Source organism: Dreissena polymorpha, chromosome 3 (assembly GCF_020536995.1).
Source record: "Dreissena polymorpha isolate Duluth1 chromosome 3, UMN_Dpol_1.0, whole genome shotgun sequence".
NCBI classification, from domain to species: Eukaryota; Metazoa; Mollusca; class Bivalvia; order Myida; family Dreissenidae; genus Dreissena; species Dreissena polymorpha.
This window is the reverse complement of record NC_068357.1, coordinates 19,399,602-19,426,856: the sequence shown is the minus strand read 5'-3', so window position 1 is coordinate 19,426,856 and position 27,255 is coordinate 19,399,602. Positions and strand designations below refer to the sequence as shown.

The window sequence follows — 27,255 nt, the reverse complement described above, 5'->3', positions numbered from 1 at the left end:
TGTATTGTACGGATATTGATGGCCAAATTGTCAATTAACAGCTATTAACTATTTTAGCGAACACTGCTTAATGTTTGAAGTACTGAATTCTGAGTTCATGCGAATATAAAGACCTAACTGTTGTTAAAATAACGGAGGTTGGAAACACAAAGACGACTGGACGTACGTAGTTTTGACCACTTAGTACTTGGGAATGTTAATATATAGCTGTTGTGAATTCTTTTTAACGAAGGTTGCACATTTACAACACAGTGTCCTGAAACAGTTATATAGATTACTTACTCGTTTATATACTTTGGTGATATGGTCTACCCTGGCATCAAAGAAACGGCGATGGACGTACAAATGATTGGTGAGATGTATTTCTTTGTTTCCTTCTAATATTCGTCAACAAATATTCTTATAGACGCATTTTAACATTTGTTATCGACCTGGTGAAATGTGTTGTAACCACTCTTGTATTTAGTTGGTCAAACTTCAATATGCGTTGTCTGATCTTACGGTCTAAATGTGCGGCAGTTTGATTGTGATTTTGCATGCAGGGATTACTAGTATTTAATTTTACTTACAAGGGAACACGACTCGGCAGTTTGTTGTGTAATCGGGCTCATCCGTATAGTTCATTATATTATTAAGGTCACATTGAACTGTGGCAGTTTGAAAAAAGCTTGGCGAAAAAGAAAGCTCTACTAAAAAGAAAAAAACAACATGTTTGTGTAACCCAACAAACAAATGACCTTAACTCGAGTATATTGTAACCTTGTACATCGTGAGTGTTCCTGACGTCTACTGAACTAATTTTAGCGCCCGCAAATTGTAAAAATATGCTTGATTTTTGTGTACAAATAAAAGAAGACTCTTAATCGAGATAACGGTCAAATGTGTTGCGCCATATCGAGGACAGCCAAGGACCTCGATGCAAAAGAAACTGAACCCACAAATTGTTTAGCGACATCTTAATGAAAAAAACTTGCGTAAGTAGCATCCACGCTGTGCATATTAGCTGGTGAGCCATGTCCGTTTAAACGTCTTGCTATAAAATCATCCATTTACTAAGCTGCTACGCCATTTGGTTTTGTGTTGCTGTATTTGTGTCTTGTAACGCTAAGGAAAATGCTACTTTGACTGAAAAGAGCGGTCAAAAACTCCTTGATAAAATTTCTTGGACTTCATTATAGAAAGAGATTCCTTTACAGTTAATGTACATTGATCTTCTTTAAAATGGGCCTTAAGGTATTTTTTATTGTCAATGAAGATATAAAGAATGTATTCATGGTGAGTCGTTTATCCTGCACGTCATTTCTAGACTCGAACGTGTAATGGATTCTCATTAACTTATACCGTTTTTGCGTGCAAAGCTGTAATTTGTTAGTTGCATAGGTTATAGGTTATATATAATAATTCTATAATCAACAAATCATACATTAAAAACATTTGTCCTACTTATGACTTGACTATAATGTCGTAGATCCTTAAAAAAAAGAAAATAAAAATAAAACAGATGAAAAACACATTAACAATGTAAAATATTGGTGTAATTTTGTCACATATTTCGGTTTATTCATAAAACTTACTGTAAAACATGGATACAGCACGTATAACTTGCATGAAGTATTGAAAAAAAAGACCTCGTATGATTTGTCCGTATATATTCCGTTGTTAAATATGTATTCCATTTCCTAAAAATATTCAAGCATTTATTGAGTTTTGTTGATAAGAAGGACAATTACGTATGATAATTACCCAACGACGCTATTTGATTGACAGCGTAATGATCAGCCATTCCGATGGCTCGATCTTAGTTTTTAGTCGGGTATGTCATTCGTTTATTATAATTAAAACCGGCCGAACATCTCATTTATGCCTCGGTCACGAATCAGAGCTACGAACGAGCTACGAATACTTTTGGCACAGTTCGTAGCTATCCTTACTGGACCGTGGCTCTCCGTACTTGATCTTTGATCAGTCGTAGTAGTTTTTGGATGTCCGTAGCGACTCTTGACAAATTTTGAACATGTTCAAAAAATTGCTACGAATTTATCGACCGTATCGTATCCGTAGCAGTCCGTACTAAACCGTACTGATCCGTACTAGTTCGTAACGACACCGTAGTCGTTCGTACCTTTTCGTAGCCCCAAATATTTTCAAGGACTTATACGGATTGATACGAAGAACTACGGAGCGGTACGGTTACGCTACGTATTAGCTACGATTATTCCACGGACATACTACGGTAAGCCACGGTTTTTGTACGTTGTACTTTGGATAGGCAGGAATTTGCACGATCTTGTACGATGTACTACATTTCAGCACGAAACAGTACGGACATGTACGGTCCATTACAATAAATTGCTATTGAAATACATTATTGAAATTATAAAGCAACCGTACTTGCATTTGTTGAGTTAACAATCATGAACCGCCAGAAAATTGCGTTTGCGATAAATTTGTTACACTTGGATATTGATATGGCACAAAATGCAGAGGCCGTAGTCGAGCTGCTTGACGATATGCACAGAGATAATAATGATTCAATATCGTATAATTAGTATAGATTTGTGCTAAAGGTTACGTATTTGAAAATATTAAAATTTGAACATACTAGTAATACAATTTAATATTTTTATTATTTGCAGATAAGTGTCTGCCTCATATGCCTTTTGAATCTTGCTCTTACTTTTACGTGATTTAATAATTGTTAAATTAATAGCCGACATAATAAAATACATACCAAAGCATAATCTATATGTGTACATCAATAATTACAAACTTTATCAGGTCAGAGAAGAAAAAGTAGGTGGTAGATAAGAGACTGGCTTTTAAAACGACCCGGCTCTTGGTTTTGGATGGAGGAGGTAGACTCTTCCCCAGACAATGCTGATTCCATTATTTCTGTTACGCGCTGTTGCTGCCGGTTGCATGTTCTCTTTTTGGCAGGCATTCTGTGTATGACGATACAAGAGGCTGTGTGCGCAATGTTCAATCGTAAGGCCCGGTCACACCGCCAAAACTTTGCTGGAGCGTTCCTTGAACGGTATGAAGAGGGGCCGAATTTCGGCAACGCTCGTCACCGCGCACAAAATGGGGAAAAAAAATCGAAAACACGGGCGTTGCCAAAGCGGTGCACCGCTGAAGCCAGCGTTGGTTTAGCGTTGGTTTAACGGACGCGAGCGTTGATAGAGCGGCGTTCTGCGCATGCGCGCGTCGGCTCGGCGGGAGTTTAAGGTTGGTATAGCGGCAAACCGCTTCTGACTACGGAACTTTGATAGACGTTCTGATAATTTTTGATAGAAGTCGATAGTTGAAGTTCATCATGCCACGTAGACAAAAGAAGTGGAAGGCTGGAGATGGAGAGGCAGCAGCCTCCAAGAATCTTGTGATACAGTCCATGTTCAGGCCTTCTCAGTATCCACTGTCTGACTCACACAACTCTGTCTCTCCTCCTTCTCTCTTCACCTTCTGTCAACAGCTTGTTGCAATCTGAGGAGGTTCTGATTCTGCTGCTGGACTAGTGCACCAATCACAACAAGTCTCACAGCATCCATGGTAGAACACTTTTACTGTAACTGAGCAAATTGAAATGAGGTCTGCACTCAACGGTAGCTCGATTTAAAATGGACTCCTGACTCATTTCTCCCCGTATTTATAGCCAAATTCTGGTCCCGCTCCAACACCTCAATACCAACGCCAAACCAAAGTTCATCACTGCAATGGATCGCTACTTCAACGCCCGACACCGTTCCAGCAATTCCGTGTCCGTTCGAAAAACGCTTACAACCGCTCCACCAAAGTTTGTGCAACGTTTAATCACCGCCCGGGAAAAGCTGGCGAAGCAGCGGTTGTCCAGCATTCAAGATTTCTGCGTTGGCCTTGCGGACCCAAACGTCCACGAACTTGCGTCAAGCGGTGCCAAACTTTGACTGGGCGTTGGTGGACGGGTGGTGAACTTTGTCGGAGCGGAAAATTGCCCGCTCCTCACCGCTCGCAATAATTTGTGCAGCTCAAAACTTTCTGAGCGGTAGGAGGAACCATCAGCGGTGACCGAGCGTATACGGCGTTGCCTTAACGGGGGCCAACTTCTGTTTAACGGTCGTGAACGGTAGCGAGCGGTGATGATTGTTTTTCACCGCTCCAGGAACGCTCAAGCAAAGTTTTGGCGGTGTGACCGGGCCTGTAGTTCGTTCCTACCTGTCAGTACCAGTCCGTCGCAATTCCCACTGCTCCGTAGCGGACCGTTCTAGTTCGTACTTACCCGTACTAGACCGTAGCGGATCCGTAGTTAGATCGTACCGATTCGCATAGCATCGTACTTAATCGTACAAGGCCGTAGCGGATTCGTAGTTTGATCGTACCGATTTGAGGCGCTCCGTACTTAATCGCGTCGATCAGTAGCAGTCCGTACCTTTCCTTGTTCGTTTTCCATCATTTTGATGGTAGACTCGTTGTGCTCCGTACTGAAATCGTAGCGGCCTACGAAATTTTACAATTTCGTAGTCATTCGTAGCCGATTGAATCGTAGCTCAATCGTAGCTCTGATTCGTGACAGTGTGACCGAGGCATTAGCCCAGAAATTATCACTAAAAGTAACCATACAAAGTAGGAACATATTTATTACACAGCGTACACGACTTTAATAAAAAGATTGATTGTGGGATCAAGGCCTTTTTATATCTAAACCTGTTGATGGTTAACCTGACTACCAGCACATAATTAATCACTTAAACCATTTAAGCCTAATGGAATCCCCCATTCTTCTAAATTGGATCAATTTATTTCCAAAATAAGGGGTGTCTAGTATATTTATTGCTATATTTAGAATAGTTCTTACAGAAATTCCTTTAAGCAAACAGCGCAAACCCAGATGAGACGCCGCATCATGCGGCGTCTCATATGGGTCTACGCTGTTTGCCAAGGCCTTTTTTCTAGACGCTATGGGTTAAACAAGACATCTTTTTACAGTTACCTCACATCATCAGAATTCAAATTATAAAGCAGTAAAGGAAATACAATTAAGTTAATTTCAATTTAATTACTCAATTCTTTAGATACGCCATAGCAATAAATTACAACGTTATGTGGGAAGATGAAACGGAGATGTTTTTGTCGTACTTTTGCAGTGGACATGGCATTGCGCTCTGTAAAATAACAATTGAACATCATGAAAATACCGGAGTTGTTCGTTTTTTAATTAGTATGATAATTTCTAAATCGATGTAAAGAGTATTGCACTGAAAATGCAATCGTTGTACCAGGCAATCTGATTGGTAGATTTTAAGCCGCCTCATATTGCTGCTGTTAATATGCAATAGAAGTGCTGCTTCGAAAGCTGAACAGAGAGTGTTTTTATATCATCTATATCAAACGAGTGTCATTGGTGGATGAGGTCAGGCGAGTACCAATGGGACAGGTATAGCACATTCACGTACAAAGACGTGCATACTTGTTCACAAACTAAAATAGATAACCACCAAACTTCGTTTGGTTCTTCTCTAATATAACATTATCAGACAGGTGTGCAGCGATAGAAATTTCTTATAATATTTTCACCCCAACACACTGACTAGGTAATCACATTACATAATATGTTCACGCCAACAAATTGGCTGGTAATCACATTACATAATATGTTCACCCCAACAAATTGGCTGGTAATCACATTACATAATATGTTCACCCCAACAAATTGGCTGGAAATCACATTACATAATATGTTCACCCCAACAAATTGGCTGGTAATCACATTACATAATATGTTCACCCCAACAAATAGGCTTGTAATCACATTACATGATATGTTCACCCCAACAAATTGGCTAGGTAATCACATTACATAATATGTTCACCCCAACAAATTGGCTGGTAATCAGACTACATAATATGTTCACCCCAACAAATTGGCTGGTAATCACATTACATAATATGTTCACCCTAACAAATTGGCTGGTAATCACATTACATAATATGTTCATCCCAACAAATTGGCTGGTAATCACATTACATAATATGTTCACCCCAACAAATTGGCTGGTAATCACATTACATAATATGTTCATCCCAACAAATTGGCTGGTAATCACATAACATAATATGTTCACCCCAACACATTGGCTGGTAATCACACTACATAATATGTTCACCCCAACAAATTGGCTGGTAATCACATTACATAATATTTTCACCCCAACAATTAGCTGGTAATCACATTACATAATATGTTTACCCCCAACAAATTGGCTGGAAATCACATTACATAATATGTTCACCCTAACACACTGGCTAGGTAATCACATTACATAATATTTTTAGCCAAACAAATTGGCTGGTAATCACATTACATAATATGTTCACCCCAACAAATTGACTGGTAATCAGATTACATAATAGGTTCACCCCAACAAATTGGCTGGTAATCACATTACATAATATGTTCACCCCAACAAATTGGCTGGTAATCAGATTACATAATATTTTCACCCCAACAAATTGGCTGGTAATCACATTACATAATAGGTTTACCCCAACGAATTGGCTGGTAATCACATTACATAATATGTTCACCCCAACAAATTGGCTGGTAATCAGATTACATAACATTTTCATCCCAACAAATTGGCTGGTAATCACATTACATAATAGGTTCACACAAACAAATTGGCTGGTAATCACATTACATAATATGTTCACCCCAACAAATTGGCTGGTAATCAGATTAATAATATTTTCACCCCAACAAATTGGCTGGTAATCAGATTACATAATATTTTCACCCCAACAAATTGGCTGGTAATCACATAACATAATATGTTCACCCCAACAAATTGGCTGGTAATCAGATTACATAATAGGTTCACCCCAACAAATTGGCTTGTAATCACATTACATAATATGTTCACCCCAACAAATTGGCTGGTAATAAGATTACATAATATTTTCACCCCAACAAATTGGCTGGTAATCACATTACATAATAGGTTCACCCCAACATATTGGCTGGTAATCAGATTACATAATATTTTCACCCCAACAAATTGGCTGGTAATCACATTACATAATAGGTTCACCCCAACAAATTGGCTGGTAATCAGATTACATAATATGTTCACCCCAACAAATTGGCTGGTAATCACATTACATAATATGTTCACCCCAACACATTAGCTGGTAATCATATAACATAATATTTTCATCCCAACAAATTGGCTGGTAATCACACTTCATAATATGTTCACCCCAACAAATTGGCTGGTAATCACACTACATAATATGTCCACCCCAACAAATTGGCTGGAAATCACATTACATAATATTTTCACCCCAACAAATTGGCTGGTAATCACATTACATAATATGTTCACCCCAACAAATTGGCTGGTAATCACATTACATAATATGTTCTTCCAAACAAATCGGCTGGTAATCATATAACATAATATTTTCATCCCAACAAATTGGCTGGTAATCACATTACATAATATGTGAAATAAAATAGAGCTTTTTATGTGTTTTATTTTCATGATAATCAAGTCTCACAATTCTGGCGAAAAAAGTATGGAATGAAAGAACGAATGAAAACTATTTTGATCGCTAATGAGCAATTGATGAAAATGCCATAAACTTGGGCATTGAAAACCGAATGCCATAAAGTGTACATTTATATAATGCTAAAATAATGCAAAGCATGAACACATTAATGCATCCGCATAAATAACACATCATGTTACAATCCTTGGACAGAACATATCCAAATACCATAATGGATGATAAAAACAGCCCCCCAAAATATGAAACATTAAAGAACAATAATGGCCAAAAAAAAAAATTACATGAGATGTAAATCATTGAGATTTTGGGAGAAAGTGGATATCGCAAAACTTAATGAGGCTTCTTCAAACACTGAAAATAAATAATTGATGACCGGTAACTCTTTGATAGGATAAACATATCAAGGACCATTTACAATCAAATGATTGGTCGCATCAAACATGAGTTGTATCTGCATTCAACTTTAACTGTATTAAATAGGATACTTTTTGTAATATAGCAATAACATTCACAATCCCATAAGCAATTATGTCGCACACAATTGCTTTAATATTTATTGCTCACGATATTCACGGACCATACTACTAGCAAGCCTAGTTCTACATGAAATGAAGACAAACAAACGTGGTCTATTTCAAAATTGCATTTATTGGAAATACAAGCGTATTCAAACCAAAATACTCTAGATTGTGCATTCATATACAACCAACACTAAACTTAAACCTTCATCTTACACCTTAATATATACACATGTATAAACAGTATGTAAAAAAACTGACACAATTTTTTTTTAAATGTCACAATGGGTGAAAAAAAATCGCCGCAACCGAAACCTTTGATTACAGAGTGTTTGACTAGCATACAACTACTTGAACAAGGGTGAAAAAAATGGCCGCAACCGAAACTTTTGATTACAGATTGTTTGACTAGCATACAACTACTTGAACAGTTAACTGGATTAAGTAAAGACCTTGCTACAACAAATCGAGACATGAACACTAAATATTGATATATATATATGCGCACATTTTAAATCGTCCGTCTTACCTTTCACGTTTTGGTAAATTGACAAAATGCGGGGAATCACTTGGTCAGAATTGAGAAAAAATGGCCGCCGATGCATCGATTCGATCGAGAAATCGAGTTTTCAAACAGGTACATCGGAACTGTTCGTGACAATCTAGGTCAAGATTTAAAATGTTTGCAACAACAAATTGACGAAATGAAATCAATGAGGTCATCAGATGCTGAGGACGCATGAATTCGGTATAACCTATGCATTTGTAATATGCCTGAGAGGGAACGGGAAAACACAGCAAATGTACTGAATGATTTGCTGCATAATGGGTTGCAGCTCCCACATATATCATGTGTACAAGTAGAAAGGCAAAGAGGTTTCAATGACAAACCAGGTGCAATAATGTTCAAAGAGAAAAGTGATGAAGAAAAAAATGAACATTCTGAAAACAAAAAGTAAGCTACATGATATTAAAAAGTATGATAACGTGTATATCAACACGAACCAAACCAACGAGATGCGACAAAATAGCAGAAACCTGAAAGTATTAATTAAACGCCTTGGTGTTTCAGGGCTTAAGCTCCGTGGAAATCGCCTAGTGTTAGAAGACAGTGAGGAAGATAACAATCAAGCTAGGCAACCTCGCGCTTTCGAATATAGTTCGTCAAGTGAAGCCAATCCGTGGCAGCAGCAAAAAATTATCGAGTAACAAACACTGATAACACAAACCGGAACAGTGATAGACCAAATAGATACAATGACAGGTCATATGACATGAGGCGAGATGACAACCAGAACAGACACAGCCCCAGAACAAGGTACAGCAACGGATGTAGAGGCAGCCATTCCCAATATTGTATATATTATAACAAGGTAAAGTTAGGGTTTTGGAATGTAAATGGATGGTCTGACAATGTTAAAACTGATAATTTATTTTTAGAGCAAATTTTATAAGTAAGCTTGATATTAATATACTTGCTATTGCAGAAACACATCTAAAAGGAAATTGAGATCTTAATGTTGATAACTATGTATTTTTTAGTAATAATAGAAGGCTTCTACACCGACATGCAAGATTAGGGTCTGGTGTAGTAGAAATTTTAGTGAAAAAGTCATTACTAGACATATTTTATGTAAACATTTTAGATGATGATTACGAGGGTATTTTGTGGGTCTCTTTTAAGTCAATGTTAAATCAAACAGGTTATAATATTTTTGCTTGCTATCTCCCTCCAATGGGGTCATCACGTTATGTAAATGCAAATGAATTTTTTGATAAATTGTTAACTGACGTATACGAGTATCAAAACAGTGGTCCTTTCTACATTTAGGCGATTTTAATGCTACAATTGCAGATATGCCGGATTACATTGAAGGTATTGATGTTGTACCAGAAAGAAATGTTGTTCATTATACAAAGAATACATATGGTGAACTATTTTGTAACTTATAAATTGACTGTAATTGTTGTATAGTAAATGGAAGAAACTCCAAACTCAATGACGTCACATTTGTGTCAAATAAAGGTTTGTCTGTTGTTGATTATTGTCCCCTGAGAGAGTATAGATATGTTCTCAAACTTTGAAGTTGTCAGGGTGTCTGATATTGCTGAAAATGGTACAGAAAGTAGACTTATGCCAGATCACTCTGTATTAATGTGCGATGTTAAATTAAAGAATGTAATTGTTTCAAATGAATGTTGTAGAGACAAAAGCGGTAAAGTCAATATTCCAAAGAATAAAACTATATATGACACTCGTACAATGTCGCCAAATTTTTGTGAAGGCGAAAACTTTTTGAATGAGGTGGTAGAAATGTTTAATGTGTTGCAAACAAATGTAGTTGTACAAAAGAATGTAGATAACATGTTATATATTTTTTGTGCTGGTGTCAAAAATGAAATTAATTTGAAACTCCCCTCTAAGACCGTAACCATCAAATTAGAACGTAGTGCTAAAAAAATAAAAGTAAACAAAGATTGGTGGAATGAGGAATTGCAAAGGTAATGGAATGGCATGGGTGAAACAGAAGGTAATTGGGTTAAATGTACCACATCTTTTATGTCAACATATTTTTGTTCAAAAAAGAAAACTTTTTTGATAAACAGAATCCGAGAGCAAAAAGGCGTTACTGGGTAGAACTTCAAGAAAAACTAATAGATGAAGCTGATAATAATGAAGTAGATTTTTGGAAAACCATTGGTAGAATAGGAGTCAGAGATAATCGAAGGAATGGTCTGCCTTTTGAAGTAGAAGATGAATTGGGTAATTTAACAAATGATGTGACTAAAGTTTTTGACAGATGAAAAAATGATTTTGTAACCTTTTGAATGTTGTCAGTGATAAAACGGCAAAACATGTTAGCCAGGATGCCAATTGTATTGTTGAAGAGAATGTGTCTGCTGATAATGACTTTTTTGATGAGCATTTTTCAATGTTAGATGTAAAGAAAGCTATTTTTGATGTAAAGAATAATAGAGCAGTAGGGTATGATGAATTACCAGCAGCTGTCTTAAAAAATGATACTGTTGTATACTGTATGTTCAAGATTTTTAATTACTGCTTTGGAAAAGGGAAAATCCCCCAAAGCTGGGGTAAGAGTATTATAAATCCTATACCGAAAAGTTCAACCAGCAATATCAATGATCCAATGTCATACAGAAGTATCACTATTACCGATATTGTATATAAACCTATTGTTCTTTACTCAATGATAAGCTTACAAAGCAAATAGAGTCAGAAAAAGTATTGTTTGAAGGTCAGAATCACGGTGCCTAACCAATACGGATAATACTGGAAACATGTGTACTTTTCCGGATAATACGCGAAACGGCAACGTATCATATCGGAAAATAAACAACGTAGAATGCAGGATGCGCCTAGTACTGGAAGTGAAATTCGCCACAAAACCGCATTGAAAGGCCAAATACTATTGTTCACGGAACATTATGGTATTCCAGCTAATGGTTAACTTTAAAATTCGTTATGTAAATAAAACATTTTACCAAAACGAACGAAAACAAATGAACCATACCTACCTCAAAGTCATGAAATAGTTTAAAATACTTGCTTTTTTGTAACTGGGGAAAAAACAAACATATAATACTACTACTTAACATTGTTATTATTATCATTCAGAATTATAATGACATTGTAGGAAATTACTGGCAATTTCAAATACGTGAGTATTTGCGTTTTAAAAGGATCGCAAATCAATTTCACGGGCACCGGATAACACACGAAACCACAAAAAACTGACACCGGATAAAGTCCGGAAACACAACATTGTATAATAAACGAAATAGATTGATACATGTACAGATTATTACTTGCTTTTCAGCATGTTTTATAAACAACATGTTCACATCGTATGTTCAACGTTAATATAGTACTTGAAGTTGGTGACGAATTACGAACTACCGGTATGGATGCAATTTCTAGCCATCTGCAAGTAACTGAAATATATTCATAACGACATGCGTATATAGGTTTCTAGATTGTGGGAGACAAAAAAACGTACCGTAAACATTAAACGCCGATATTTGTCACGCGTATTATTTCTTGTAAGGAAAGCTTATGATCTTAACTTCCAGGTATTGCGCAATAGACATTAAAGCACCCAAGAAATGTCATTTCACTAGTACCACCTGTCGTATATTTAAATTCCAATTAACCGCTAGATTTATTTACGTTTTACTCTGATTTTTTTGGAGATGGCTGCATTAAGGTAATTTGTTTGCGTGAATATTTCTTTGTTTACAGAAATAATGCATTTGATTCACCATCAATGCGCGAAAATCTAAACGGTCCGATATAAGTAAACCGAATGAAGGCGCAAGGGGCTGTTTTCCAATACGCTGCCACCACAAATGTGAAGATTCTGTCGCCAACCACTCGTCTAGGCACAATATTGCAGGACAATAGGATAGTGTAAATTGTATTCTGTCAACCTAAAAAGAGACATTTGTTTGAGTCAGTATTCGAACCTGCAACTATCAACACGGAATAGAACGAACTATGTTTGACACTGTAATAAACAATTTTTAACAGTACAGTGTTTTTGGTTCATTCATGCTTGCATGGTTTATACCAAAAGTTCATTACTTTACAAACACGTCAAGAATGTGTCTTTTAAAGTAATAGACAGACAAGTTTTAAACGTATAACTACACATTTTTAACATATTTTGTATAAATCAAATTTAATAATGTTAAACTTTACCTCGAATCATAGAATTTTGCCACGTAGTGAAACTCTTTGTTAATCAAATCAAATTTTGGATTCAAATATTATCTAAAATAATTAAATATATAGAGAATTGAATACGCTTTTATTAAAATGTTTAAGATTTCATAACATTCATTTTAAAATTATGTCATTTAACATTAAAAGATGTCTGAAATGGTAACAACTATGTACATTGTAAACATGGCAAGATAAGGGATAGCATATATTTATGTTGATTTATTTTTAATTGATATGAACACTGTCTATTAACAGTATTAAGAAAATAATTATGGAACTCGACAAATACAGGATTCCAATAGGTAGTACACTATACTACTGTCGGCACAGCTTCACCATTTTCATAAGAGTGATAAATGATTCGGTCTACCCACATGCACATAATCAATAACATATTTCCAAACATTATTGAACTACCGGTAAATCTCTATAATTTCAGTAACACTGGCCTTGACAGACTTCAACAAAATCTATAGACAATAACAATACACAAACAATTATAATTATGTTTTAGGTATCTACAACAAACCTTAAATTTTGATGCAAAAAAAAGTTTTTACAAGCTAAAACAAATATTACAAATATGTGGCTTACTAAATATCGTTTGTAGCCAGTTTTTATCCTATATTTGTTGTCACATATTTTGCACTAATATAATTATTATTGTCGACAACTATTTCAACTTAACATTCTAATGTAATTATCTATCTAATGGTTGCTCAATGCCTTTTTATCTTCATGATTATTGCAATCCACCTCAAACAATAGAATATCTACTCCGGACTCAACACTGTATCTGTCTTCATTGCTAGGGGAACAGTTACAGATAAAAACACACAACTCTCCTGCTTCTCTTCAGTCTCTGCAGTTTCAAACCCGAAAAAAAACATCGGTCGGTCGTGACATTCTGAAATAAGTTATCATAATTATAGCAATTGACATGTGCTAGTGTTCAGACGTCATGGGTTTGAGCATTTCAACCGGCACACTTTTCCTTTGTGGTTACTTTACCCATGCCATGGGCATAGCAGTTAATCAAAGCAGGATAATTGTTTCAATAAAGTTGAAAGTTAATTATACTCTGATATTGTACAATTGCTCAGTCCACTGCTATATCCAATACAAGAAATATCGCACAGTAGCCCTAGTCCATTGAATCAACTTATCAACTGAGACTATACTTACCATATTTTATCTCGAACTTCAAAGTCAGATGTTATGGCACTGAAGACTGAAGCAAAAACAATACAGTAATGAGTGAATTATGAAATGAAAACTTTCGAATGTTAAACATACATTATGTACAAATAAAAGAGATACTAGCTCTAAATGTTGATAATAAATTAATCCAAAAACGACAAACACCTATGTGTGCATTTAAAGAGCGCAATTGTAAACAAGGGAAGTATCACGATTGGGGACGTATCCCTAAATCTAAACCGTAGGTTACACACAATTTATTTCCCCTAGTATTAAATATAATAATCAATTATAATTATAATCCCACAAAAGTAAACAAAAATAGGTTAAAAAAGACTAATATACAACAATCATATTTTACAATTAACACTGCTGAACTGGTCTTAAAACTTTCTTTTTCAAATTGTTATCGAATCGTGTTTATAAACTTTATATTTAAACAATCAAAGGGTTCTTATATCTTATAAATACTATTGCTGAATCGGTCGTTCAACAATAACACGCGTTCTACATCAGATTTTTTAAGAACCAATACCATGTGTAACCTTAATGCCTAGTTTTTTTAAAACTTTTTTCAGTGTAGGGTCAAGTCATTTTTCATGCGTTTCTAAAAACGGTGGTCAGGGCTGAGGCACGAGAAGTAACAGACCCATTTTATTTAACAATTTAAAATCAAGAAATTCTTAAAATGATTACCATATCAGCAGAATCCAATACATTCTTTAAACGTGCTTTACATGTACTTAAATTCATTAGTCTCGTCTATTATCCGGTGCCTACTTAATGCATTATCCGGTGCCAGCAATCGACACATAAAATACATGTTTTTTTTTCTACTAACTTAACCGTCACCGGCAATGATTTAACAATAGTTATGCTGCCGTTTTTATAAGGAAACTAGCTCAGAAATTTGAATTTCATTGTTAATATGGACCAATATCTGCATTTTACTTCCGTTTCCACAGGTTTTGTGCATAAACTGTTGGACAATAAAAGTTCCCACTGCATAATGACGTTTTTGTTACTGAGCACGAGTATACAATTTACGGAATGAGTGTCTGGGTTGTCCCGTGGAATATTGGTTTTGTGAAATGTTTTAACGTAAAACAGAGAATATGAAAATAAAAGAACACACTTACTTCAAAACAGTCAATATATTTCTGATATGATCCGGTGCCGTTTCGGGTATTATCCGGAAACGTTTAAATGTTTCCGATAGTATCCGTATTGGCTAGGCACCGTGAGAATGGTTTTATGAAAACTGAGGAGTACAATTGATCACTTGTCAACTCTTACGAGTATTATTGATACTAGTAAAAGGAGAAATAATCAACTGTGTGTGCTTTCATTGATTTAAAGATGGCCAACGATTCTTTGAATCGCCACATTTTATGGAGTAAACTCGAAAGTATTAGAATTAATAGTCATTTACAGAAGGCTATTCGGTCTGTGTATGATTATGTTATATGCTCAGTTAGAATTAATGGTTTCCTTACTGACTGGTTTTCTGTTAAAATAGGTCTAAAACAAGTGTGTCCACTCTCATCAATGCTTTTTAACATCTATATTAATGATCAAGCAACAAAGATTGATGCCCATGGAAAAGGGGTTAAGGTAGCTGATCAAACTGTCTCGATTTTACTTTTTGCGGATGATATAGTTTTATAAGCAGAAAATGCGGATGACCTACAATGTTTGTTGAATGAACTGGATGTATGGTGTAAGAATGATGATATGTTTATAAACAATAGAAAATCTAATATTGTTCACTTTAGAAATGAGTCAGTCCAAAGATTTCAGAAAGTTTTTATGTGTGGTAATGATCCATTAGAATATGTAGCACAGTATAAGTATTTAGGTCTTGTTCTTACTGAACACTTGAATTATGCAATTACAGCAAAAAATAATGCTCAGTCAGCCAATAGAGCACTTGGACTGCTTATTGCCAAATCCAAATCTATTGAGGGATTCCCACTCCAAGCATTCACGAAACTGTGTGAATCCACTGTTGTTCCAGTCATAACTTACGGAGCTTCAATTTAGGGCAATGATGATTAAAGTTGTATGCGGTTCAGCATAGAACGGCTAGATTTGTTCTTAATGTTGGTAAATACACACCAAATTCCGCAGTAAATGGGGATATTGGCTGGCTACCAATGTGTTGTAAGATTAAGAAAAGTGTAACATATCAGTGGTGTAGACTTGTTAATATGGATAGAAATAGATTAAATAGAAAGGTTTTTGAATGGTCATACCTATGTAAAGGTAGGAATTGTAAAAACTGGTGTTTTAAAGTTTGCAATATGTTTAAAAAGTTTGATATTAATAGATGTACTTATATTGAGTACTTTCTTAGCAAGCGAGAAATTGCTGGTATTGTTGTAAACAAGATTTTTGAAGACTATAAGGAGTCATGGTTACAAGATGTTAATAGAGAAAGAGCCTGTAGTGGAGGTGGACAAAACAAACTTAGATTTTATAGATTTTTTTAAGCAAATGTATGAGGTTGAACCATATTGTTTACTTGTGTATAATAAAAGGCATAGAGGGGCTTTGGCAAAGTTTAGAAGTGGTACAGCTCCAATAAATATAGAAATTGGAAGATATACAAATACACCTCTCAGGAATTAAGAAAATATTACTATTGTAAGAGTATAGGTATTAGTGTTGTGGAAAATGAAAAACATGTACTGCTCGATTGCCCATTATACAACGGGGTTAGACGAGAACTCATGACTGAACTACTATCTCAGTTTCAAGGCTTTGCAAATTTTATTTGATGATAAGTTAAAAATTATCTTGTCAGACAATAATATAGTTAAATTTGCTGCCAAAACCAGCTTTCTGATATTAGAAAAAAGCAAAGAACATATATATTGTGAAACTATCTGATTTTATCTTTTTTACTTACCGGTATCTAGTGTTTTATTGTAGATGCATTTTATGATCCACTGTGAAACTAACTGATTTTACCCTTTTTTTTATTTATCAAGTGTTTTATTGTAGATATCTGATGCATGTTATGAACATGCATTTTAAAGGAATGAATCTGTCCTTTTAAATGGTTTATCTTGTAGATATGTAATTAATCTTGCATCACGTCAAATATTTAGCAAATGTCTTAAATGTTGATTGATATCAGGTGATATTAGCATTGTATTTATATTGCCTATGTTATGCACTGTCTCCTACAATTCTATTATGAAAGGCCATGTGTACTTATTTTATAATGTTGTAGATATTATGTTTTGTAATGAAGTACATGTGGATGAGACAATAACAAATAAATAAATAAAATAAATATTCCTTATTACTTACTTGTTTTTAATTGGATGACTCCTATCATAGGGCCAGCCGGAAGCGGTTTCAGCGAGTATCAACCGTTCTCCTCTGGTTGGTCTCAGTGTGGAGATAAGTCATGAAATATTTTGGATTCCTGAACCGTCAATTGAAATTGAACGCGGACTAACAATAATATCACTGTTTTCACCCTAATTGGCCAGTTGTTCATGTGGACGCGTTTTGGTTGACAAAAAAAATGGATAAATCGATTGCTCATGGCGTTATTTTCAAGTTAAAGTTGAGTTTCGATTGGTTTTGACGATTGATAATGAGCACGCACATGGCCCTTAAACACGGATAACTTCTTGAACAACCTGAGCACGCACATGTCAAGGAATACCGTTTTCTCAGCCCAATAATTCGCATTCGTCATTTATAATTTATATAACGAATATACATGCTTTATTCATATTTTGTGTTTATGTTGGTTTGTATTGTGCTGTATTGTACTGTTTTGTACTGTTTTGGCAATCGGTCACTTGCCTTAAATAAAGGACCAACTAATTGTTTTTAATGAAAATTCAATACTGCTCCAGCAGCTGGAGTTTCACTTCTTTATATTGAAAAATGTTACAAATGACAGCTAATTTGGTAGCCTAAATAGGCCGGGAAACAAACGGACGAATATAGTCTACTCTGGTTATCTCAATGTTGTATGGAAGAGTTTTACAAGTTCCAATTACTCGAGTGCAACTTTAATTCCACTTCTGGTAATTCGCGCTTGTAATAAAATAGGTAAATCCAACAGGATACGGGTTCAAACATACGAAAGGGGTATTTTTATATGTTAAACAATCGAGATATCCAAGAAACTCGAGATATTCGATTTCGATATATTTATATTCGATTTCGATAAATCAAGAGTTGACAATGCGTTTCTAGAAATCAATGCAATTCTTCTTTTTTCAGACTACATTTTTCTTTAAATCAAACAACTTCGAGATATCGAGTCTTTAAAGTACCCCACCCTTGATTGTCCCAACGATGGCAGCTTCCAAGTCCATATTACACCATCTTGCTATTTTGTCATTCTATGCCTGATATGGCTTATTTTCAGTACTTATTCATAATTTAATAGCTTTTTTTAGCAAAGTACTACAGAAAAACTGACCTGTTACCACGCTGGCCTAAACTTTATATTGCCATTGTAATGAAGTTACAGGATCAAAGCTTATTGATGATTGTTGTTGTAAACTAGTAACCGTGTGAATTGAAATGTGTCTGAGTTTGTGTCTGTAGCTATAGGGTTTCATGCCCGCTTCAAGATTATATGTACAGTCTGTTCTCTATCCTGCTCATGTAAAACGAGTACTGAAAAGAGCCCAATGCAACACTATCATTTCAATAAAAAATATTCTTGATATTACTTACCTGGGAAGAAAAATGCTACAGTATATATAAGTATATTCACACGAAAAAATATACTTTTTTTACAAAAATACTTGATGAATTGATTTCTGAAAGCTTAAAACACAGTACACAATATATAGGAAATACAAAGGATTTTCAAGTTGTTTAAATACATTCCCAATGCCAAATTATATTCATACTTCATGCTGTAGTCACAATCTGTATAGTAATCGGGTAAAATGTTAGCCTGTCTTTTATGTACTTGTCCCTTTAGCATGATAAATTGTTCTGAAATCAATTGGACATGCACTTAAAGAGGCCTTTTCACAGATTTTGGAATGTGTTGAAGTTTGTCATTAAATGCTTTATATTGATAAATGTAAACATTGGACCTAAAAATCTTCAGTAAAACACAAGAATACAATTTTTAAAAAAGAAGAAAAAAGTAACCCTCAACTGAGCTCGAACCACTGACTCCTGGAATCCTGGAGTAAAAGTCATCCGCTTAGACCACTCGACCATCCGTGCTCATGCTATGAGGGGATGTTTTACCTTATATAAGCAATCCTCGTAGTTTCACGACAACAACAGAACTTTCCAAATTATTCATCGTTTCGTGTTGCAACGCTTTATAATTTTCAGGTTTTCAAATCGACAAAAGATGCATATAATGGATATTTGAGAGCATGGTAAATGTTCAGTATTACTATTTCCTCACAAATATCATAACTAAAACGAAAATTTGCGAATCTGAAAGAACAATTTTTAATTTTGTCAATTTACCAAAACGTGAAAAGGCCCATTTAAATGACAATATCCTGAAGGGATTTCTTCAAGCAAAAAACAGCAATCCAAAAAAAAGTTAATAAAACTGTCTGGAGGAAAAACAATATTTTCAAATACTCGCAAGCCATAACAAAAAGCAGCTACACCAAAACAGGCTAGCAAAAAAATACCTATTGTAAATAAAATGTTGATGATCCAGACAGCCAATTTCGTACATGTATACGAAATTAACATTTACAGTGCCTTTACATAAGATATGTATCGCTACATGTACCAGAACATGCCAATGCGAGGTTGTTTTAGACTTATTGATAAGAGTAATCGACCGATGTGAAATTCTGTCATGTTCATAAAAAAGATACAGTACATTTAACATGAACGCATTCTTAACACATTTACGCTAAAAGGTATATAATCAAGATGTAATTCATGTAATGTCACAAGCTTGTTCTATTCGTCATCAATATGGCGATATTGATGTATCTATGATTTTGGGAATATGGCAAACAGCATACTATCGATAAACATTTTTACTCTATTTATAAACAGCATTTTTGTGCCGTGAGCAACCCCAACCATACACAACATTTGGACCTATATATATACACTAGTTATCTGCTTTAAAACATAATGTCCTCCTATTGATAAAACACGACTCAGTCTACTGTATTTAATTTTGATAATTAATCTTGTGTGCGATTCGAAAACTTTAATTGAGTTCACGAAAGTTCGATTGATGCAACCATATTGGATTACTTACGGTTTCTTGCCCATGCTATCACGTTTTCGCCGTAAAATAGGACGAGCACCAGACCATGCCTTCCGTCTTTCAACACACATGTATAACAAGTTCATCACAACAACCTTAGGCTCATTAATTGTTAAATGGACATTTTCAGAGATTTTGAAATCTAATGAAGTTTGTCATTAAATGCGTTAATTTTGATAAATGTAAAAATTGAAACTCAATAGCTCTAGTAAAAAACAAGAATAAAATGAAAGAAAGAAAGACAAAATCCGCAACTCGGCTCGAACCCCTGAACTCTAGAGTAAAATAACAGCACATAAACCACTCGGCCATCCGTGCTCAAACAGTTAGTGCTCGCTCGCAAATGTCATAACTACATCTAAAGTTTGTCAATCTGAAACAATATTTTTCAATTTTCAATGCGGGGAATCACGTGGTCAGTATTGATAAACAATGGCCGCCGATGCCTCGATTCGATCGAGAAATCGAGTTTTCAAACAGGTAACATCTTCCTTACCGTCCCGGACGGTTTACTAAACTGTCCCGGACAGTTCCTTACTTCTGAACCGCTCGTGCGTCTGTATTCCGTACCGGGCGATTTATTTTGTGGATTACTAACCGTCCGGGACAGTTTAGGAAACTGTCCGGGACGGTTTCCTGGAAACTGTCCGGGACGGTTTCGTAAACTGTCCCGGACGGTTTCCAGTCATAAATAATAGTACGGCATAGGTTCTGAAGAGGAGTCAATCAACCAATCAGAACACTCATTTCAGACAACATTATGTCACCACACTTATAAGTGACACTTATATACGAAGCTAGTATTGTCCGCGTTTCCTGGCTTCAACTATATCTGACTATGTCTTTAATTAAATTTTGTACGTATTTAGACAAGACGGTTGACAAAATTGCAATGTAATATGGACAACATTAGTAAATTATTTTCAAACGGTACTTGACCAGAAACATTATTCAGCAAGTAAAGAGAAACAATAAGTCCTATTGTCGGTACTGATCTGGCATAATTAAGGATTACAACACTTTATTGATATACCATTTAAAAGAACAAACAATATCAAACCAATTAAAAGTGCAAATAACAAGTTGAGAAGAATAATAATTAATTGCTTTCTTGTCATTGCTAGAAATTCAAAACAAATAAACAAAAAAGAATGATTAAAAATTTATGTTAGGTGCAGTATATTTTTATCACAAAGTTAAAATTCCAATTAGATCTATTTAAAAAACTATTTCTTTAACGAATTCAGAGCATTTGCAATCCCCGGCTTTGCTTGCGGTATTTTTGTCAATTGCTTACTTGAAAAATTATTATTCAGTCTATCAAACCTGTTCGGTTTAAAAGCTGTTCCTTCTATGTATAAAAAATGCACTGTAAAAGAAGAAATTCGTTACCAATGTCAGAAATACTTTGTGGGCAAATACATTTATTTCGAGTACTTAAAATATTCATTTTTAACTCTGGCGTTTTTGGCAGCAATGATTGATTGAATATTTTTAAAATCACGTTTTGTCCGAGAAAAATAGCGTCGCTCGAGATGACAACGATATTACATTACGCTCGTAAAACTTCTAAAGTAAAGCATTATTGTAAGGAGTGTTCTGATTGGTTGATATAAATAATACCGTATCGGACAGTTTAAACCGTCCCGGATAGTTTACTAAACTGTCCCGGACAGTTTAAACCGTCCCGGACGGTTTATGCGCACGAACGGTCCAAAACTTTCCAAAACCGTCCCGGACAGTTTGTAAACTGTCCGGGACAGTCTAGTTAACTGTCCGGGACAGTTTAGTAAACTGTCCGGGACAGTTTACAAATCGTCCCGGACGGTTTATAAACTGACTTTGTCAAGAGACTACTTATACGTACAAGTCACAATCACAGTAACTTTTAAGAATAATAATCTATGCATACTTTACATATACACTCGTATAGTATTTAATTTGAAGGTCCCTGTGGTCACAATAGCATGCCTGTCCGTCGATCTGGCCCTCTAAATGAATAAACCTTATATTTATAAATGAAAATATTGTTAAACATACACGTTTGACATGTAAATCTTCAGTTAAACAAATATTTGACATTACAAACAAAAACCTGTATATCGGCAATGTTTTGATCAATTACAGGCTAGATTTAGCTTGGTGCTGCACTTGAAACGTTTTGTACTGGTCCGGTCCTTTTGATTTGTTGCTATGATTTGCTACAAAGCGCATGTGATTTTTATATTAATAATATTAATAATTTCTAAATGGAAATAAGAAACTTTTGTTCGTGATATTGTTTAAATATTTCACTAATATTTCATAATTTAGAGATTTTAAACACAATGTTTAAACCTACTTATAAACCCTTAAACACCGCATTTAATATTTGTGCTGTGTTATTTAAGTAATCATTGCACTTGACAAGAGTAAACATGACTTACTTTCCACTGAACGCTGTAAATCATGTTAATAATCATATACGCAAATAAACTGCAAACTATAAAAATTCATAATAATGCCTTACAGCTAGGCTGTTATCTATTTATGTATTGCCCAAGGTCGGGGGAGAGATAACAGTCTAGGTCGAACTCGATTATGGGAAAAAGGGGAAACAGAAAACTATGTTTGAATGAAAACTGAGCATTTATTATAAATGCCATAAACTGACAAATACATGATTACGTAATACATAATCAAAGCAAACATATTATAAATGTTTTCCCTAATGTTCATAACTGGGAGGCAAAAAACCGCCGACCCAATGACTAGAATCATACATGTATTCAATCAAAATTGGCAACTTTGAAGACTAGAATGGCATAATTGCAAATCGAATAAAACAATAGAACTAAAAAGGCTATAATGTAAAGCAAAGTAAATCATTTAACTATCTTGCAACTCTGTAAAACACATATAACTAAAATAGCTAGAATGTAAGCATGATAAACTAAGAGGAGGAGGTGGATTTTAAATCAGTGAAAATTGACGCGAAACTAGTCACGTCCAGAATTATGCAAAGACTGGCTTCTCGAAAGTTCCAAAACTGCTAGTCTATCAAAGCTTATTCTAACAGCTTTTGTAATGTCAAACATCTATTCATGAACTCAATTTGCTGCAGTATAAACAATAGCATGGTAAAATTAATGCTCTTTCAACAGAGTGTGTTAATGTAAACAATCTGGCAACACAATGTTTTATAAACTTTATGGTTAAATGCAGTTTCCCTTCAGAACATTCCCGGCTAATATAAAATAGAGAGTGGGGAGGTCAATGACATAAAAAAATTATGTTGGCATAAAATGTTATTTATGTATTGCCCAAGGTCGGGAGAGAGATAACAGTCTAGGTCGAACTCGATTATGGGAAAAAGGGGAACAGAAAACTATGTTTGAATGAAAACTGGGCATTTACTAGTATTATAAATGCCATAAACTGACAAATACATGATTACGTAATACATAATCAAAGCAAACATATTATAAATGTTTTCCCTAATGTACATAACTGGGAGGCAAAAAACCGCCAAAAGGGAGCCGCCACCCAGAGAGACTTAAGACTGGAACGAGCTCGACCATGGACAGAGATAATATGAAGCCAGACAATTAGAAATGGATCATCATATTTGCATTGACCTACATATAAAAAAGACTCTGCAGCCTCTTATTATATACACGTATAAACACAATACTTAAAAGTGGATTTCAGAATATCATCAAACACGTGGATGATACATGTAAAGGGCATGAATTATCTAAATCTATACATGTACAACCTATACAGAATAAATGGTCAATACTAGTAGACAGAAGGCAATGTAAATGATCATAAATATAGATAAAGGACTTGCCCATCCATGACAAAGACCACATATGATACATAAGTGGTTATTGCTAACAACTTTGGAGACGAAATATACGAATTACAAAAAATACTGACAGAAAAATAATATACAGCTGTATAACAAAGACACATGATAACGACAACTGCGGACCATTCTGCTCTCAATTGTTCGTATTATGCAAGCACATTTATAACAAATAATCATATTTACATTGACTGTCACTGGTACCCGCACTTCTTTACTGTGATATAATACTAGAGTTTGTACAATTGCGGCTTCAAACTGACATCATTTAAGACAAATTTCGTGACTGTGGCCTTAAACCATCAGCCAAAACAAATTACACAGCAGTTACTGTGGCCTTAAACCATCAGCAAGGTCAAATTTCAAAACTGTGGCCTAAAACCATCAGCTAAAGCAAATGTGAAATTATGATATTGTTTTAAAAGATCTGCTGCCTAAAACCGACAGATCTTAAACAACATCAATGAATTTTCATGTAGTCAAAATTATGAAAAAATTGATCTGCTGCCTATGACCGACAGATCATCTGAAAAATTAAGATTAAAGATTCAAATATGTTAGCAGAGTATTGTTGCGACTTTATCTTGATTGATATAGGGAGAGCCGAGGGACGGATATATTTTAGGTATGCGTTTGTCTTCCAGCGACCTAGCTTCTAAATTTGTGATACGGACATATTGGAATTGTGAGCATGAGTAGCACCACCAATGCGAAATGAAAGGGCTGTAAAGAACTTTGGATCCATGTTGTTTGCTAGAACACACAAACGTTAGACCGATCTGAAATACGTGGTAGAAACTGGTTGATTGTTATTGTCTCTAAATAGCTGGCCATTACTGGGTGGTGATATGCGTAAATATAATAGAAAGAATAATATATTGTATATACCCGGGATGTGTTCAGCCCTCAGCAATATATTATACTTCACGCCGGCTAACACAAGACGGCGGACTAGGGCCATGATGTTAGGTACTTTACAAGTCTGTTTATTGATTATGTGTACAACTGCTCCATTATCTGTATGAAGTACTATACATTGATTTCTCATCTTAAAACCCCAAATTTCTAATGAAAGAGTGATTGGTAAAAGCTCTTTGAATGTTATGTCGTAGGGAGACCACAATGTAGGCCTTGCACCATATAACCAATGGGACTGAAAAATTGCAGCAAAACCTAGAGAACCTGAGGCGTCTGTGTGTAAGTGTAATGTATCTGAGGTGAGCTAACGTTTGTGTAGAAGAAGTTGTTTACCATTGAAATGATCAACAAACAATTGCCAAGCACGGATATCTTTCCGACTTTCCTTATTTAGTGTTATTCTATGGTGTGGGTGTGTTACTTTTTTAGTAAGATCTATAAGGCGACGCAAAAAAAACACCGACCAGGTGTTACTACCTGGCAGCAGTAATTCTTTAAGGGTGACCTTGCGATGCTTTGCTACTGAGGCAAGTTGCATCCTCAATTTTTTCCAATTTGTCTTGAGGCAAGCGGGCTTCCATCATATTAGAATCTAGTTCAAGACCCATAAAAATGATAACAGTTCGAGCATTCTCTGTTTTTTCCTCTTTAATCGGAACGCCTATTTTTGAACAGAAATTAAGGAATTTGTTAAGATCATTTTGACAGCTGTTTGAGTTTGCAGGGCCTAATATGAGAAAATCATCGAGAATGTGTACCATGTGTTTAATTTTTAAGATATTTTCCGAAATGTGTTGAAGGCTACAACTAAAACGTTCAAAATTGCACATGATGAGGACGCTCCCATTGGAAGACACGTATCAAAATAATACTGACCCCTAAATTTGAACCCTAATAAGTGATGATCGTTTGCATGAATAGGAATTAAACGAAAAGCAGAATCTATGTCCGTTTTACAGAATAAGGTTCCTGTACCCAGTTCCAGTAGTTTGTTGACTGCATCATCAAAGGAACTGTAGTTAACACTAGATAAGTTAGGATCTATAAAATCGTTCACGGAATTTCCGCGTGGGTAACTTAGACGATGAATCAACCTAAATTGTCCCGGTGTTTTCTTGGGAACAAGGCCAATGGGACTTACCCGGAAGTTTTCGAAAGGAGGGAACGTAAAGGGGCCTTTTACACGACCTGAATTAAGTTCTGCCTAAAGTTTACTTTGCAATATGTCAGGGTTCTCATCACAAGACTTCAGATTTGGGGATGTGGAAGCCTTGTGTTGACCTGTGTAACCCAATTTAAAACCATGTGTAAAACCTAGAATCAGATATTGTGCTAATGGATAGTCCTGAAGAAATGGTATTAGTGCAGAGACTTTAATTGGGGTAACTACAAGATTGTTACTTTGTTGACTTAGCAGGGTCGATGTTTTATTGAGACTGGGCTTTGGCTGCCTGTTCTTTGTTGCTGAATTTGCAGTTGTATGCTGCATGTGGACCTCTACAAAAGCCACAGATGTGGGACTGTGTGCATTTTGGGTTACGACAAGAGGTTCGCTTATTGAAATGCCAGCAGGTTTTTTCGAGAAACCGTTGGAGGGGGGGTCCAGTACTGTATGACCTGTTTGGTGGTTGCTTGGGCCGAAAGGGCTGCTGGGGTTGTTGGAAAGACATGCAGGCCATTAACCAATATTCCGTATGAATACGGTCCCAGGACATAAGAACAGACTCGCGCAGCAAGCGAAACTGCGTGTCGTAATAGAGAAAGGCCATCCCGGGGCGGCGCCTGGCAATGTCGCGTACAATCTCCATATATTTCAGGAGCTGTTGGGCCTCAAAGGGGTATTTGTGTAGGTAAACGGTCATGAATCTAATGAATGCTGTGGTCCATGCTTCAATGGTATTGATTTTTTTTTGCTACGTAAAGTTGGGTTAATGGTAAAATTGTGTTGGTCGTCCAGTTGGAGTGTAAATTGCGGAGTGGACGGATTTTGCGATGACGGCAGCAGAAACGCCATATCCACAAACTTATTTTTCCCAGTAAGTTTGCGCGTCTTAATTTTAATTTAATTAATGATTGGAGTGCCAATGGGTTCTGCGAACTGAATGCCATTACCTGCCAAGGAATTTGTGTGTTGAGACACGGCCTGTTGTAAGCTTGGGAACAGATAGTGATCGTCTTCATCCGAATCGGAGTTTGAAGAAGAGTCTGATTCTACTGGTCGATGCGGAGGAACTGC

The 27,255-nt window shown here is 35.6% G+C and overlaps 1 long non-coding RNA gene and 1 pseudogene across 2 annotated transcripts; one reads left to right on the top strand and one right to left on the bottom strand.

Moving 5' to 3' along the window:
* Window positions 1-5,009: 5,009 nt before the first annotated feature.
* LOC127870832 (uncharacterized) lies at window positions 5,010-22,770 on the bottom strand. 2 transcript variants are annotated; one of them, XR_008044946.1, is made up of 3 exons: window positions 22,678-22,770; window positions 22,164-22,242; window positions 5,010-5,135 (listed from the first exon to the last, which is right to left on the bottom strand). It is a non-coding gene; the product is annotated as an uncharacterized LOC127870832 (long non-coding RNA). The 2 variants fall into 2 exon arrangements; XR_008044945.1 differs by lacking the exon at window positions 5,010-5,135 and adding an exon at window positions 17,320-18,657.
* On the top strand, window positions 21,896-22,095 carry LOC127875499 (small nucleolar RNA snR44; annotated as a pseudogene).
* Window positions 22,771-27,255: the final 4,485 nt, after the last annotated feature.